The sequence below is a fragment of the Odontomachus brunneus genome, unplaced genomic scaffold (genome assembly GCF_010583005.1).
Source record: "Odontomachus brunneus isolate Ranch 3 - 2012 unplaced genomic scaffold, Obru_v1 Obru_scaffold_121, whole genome shotgun sequence".
Lineage (NCBI taxonomy): Eukaryota > Metazoa > Arthropoda > Insecta > Hymenoptera > Formicidae > Odontomachus > Odontomachus brunneus.
Genome location: NW_022639571.1, coordinates 147,355 through 149,100, shown reverse-complemented (window position 1 = coordinate 149,100; position 1,746 = coordinate 147,355). Strand labels below are relative to the sequence as shown.

Here is a 1,746-nt window from a genome sequence, read left to right as displayed (position 1 = left end):
TATTCTGGAAATTAAAGCGAATAAAAAATCCTAATAACAAATATAGTATCGTAATTTCATAAAATATATTTCTTTTTTTGCTATTTCTAATAATCTATATATTTTTATAGGTATATGCTTTTAGTTATAATCCCGATGAATCATATTCCACTAGATATTAACTATTAAATATGATTTTTTTACATATTATTCTATAAAATTATACCAAAATATCCTACGACAAATGTAATATTAGACAAAGAGAGTTATTAAAATAAATTTATTTCACAATATTTTATATTCTAAATGGGAAATGCTTTGGAAAGACGTTATACTATTAAGTGTATTCTTTCCCAAGCGGAATCTTTCTCGAATTTTATCTAGTGATTAAAATATATATGGAATAACTTCAAGAGTGAAAATCGCATTAAACATTGCGTATTTCATCACGATCCGTGTGTTCTCCCGTAACGTAACTATTGTTCAGTAAGCGTGTGTGTTATTTAATAAAAATATTCAGCATTCATTTATTAACGTTGACAACGAATGAAAATATTAATAATAGATTGCATTACTATTTTAAAATAAAACGAAGATTTCGTCATATATTTTAAAATAAAAAATATATTTTTATGCGAGTAATGTAATTAATTTCCTCACGTAAATATGTCATAGTAGAATGCATGTATATGTATATTTTTGACAATATTTCCGCATCCAAAGAAAATTTAACATATGTTATTAAAATATTAGGCAATGGTTTCGCGATATTGCAAATATTATAATATTTCAACTTTCTTCAATATTTTTAACTTTCTCTAGTAATTATGTAAATTATGTACACGAAAGGGTAGACTAAGGATTTTGAACGAAGGCACGTATCAAAGCAATTCTTATGTACCTATTATTCGAATATTTTGTTTATATTTACTGAGGTTTACGTATTACTGAGGTTTATGTAGGATTCCAAAAACCGTATATTTAAACTGGTTCTTCTATAATATTATAATTACATTAAAATGTCATTTTAACAACTTTCTATGCATCCAACGTATTCGTTTATTATTACCAGTATTCTTTAAGTTAAAACAATATCAAGTATAATGCCTATAGATAAACATAAAACGTATTTTACAATAGACATGTTTTGTTTTGCTTTTTATTCCTAAATGTATGTACATGAGTGTGTGCACATCATATGTGATACAATTGTAGAAGTGTGATATTTAATGCGTAAAGTAGATATTCGGTCATATTTAGCACGAAATTACACAGCTGATTTTCAGTCAAAACGAGGCTATTTGTCACATTTATTTATCGGTTATATATTAATTATTTCAGTGAAAAAAATGTATCCGGAACATTTTATAAGTATGTAGAACGAATTGCAAGAATCATTTCAATGATATATCTTTTTATTTAGCCGTTCGCAGGAATTTTGGACATGGTGTTCCTCGCTTCTGACGTCATCAATCTAATATGGCCACAGTAACTGATGAGAAAACTAAAAAGAAAAGTTCTATAAACAAAATATTGAAATTATTTTACTATTAAAATTAAAAATTGTACAATTATTTAGAACATTAAAAACTGGAAATACACTGGAACTATTGATCTACTTTAACTCGTCAAGTGGAACTATATATGCGGCGATGAGGAGAAGAATTTTAACAATTATAAAAAATTACTCCACAAATTACTCCACATTCTACATATATATATATATATATATATATATATATATATATATATATATATATATATATA

At 25.3% G+C, this 1,746-nt stretch overlaps 1 protein-coding gene across 1 annotated transcript in view; it reads right to left on the bottom strand.

The window, feature by feature from the left end:
• The window catches only part of LOC116849615, a 10,218-nt gene that overhangs the window by 7,779 nt on the left and 693 nt on the right, over nt 1-1,746 (bottom strand). The gene's annotated exons all lie outside the window — the stretch shown is intronic.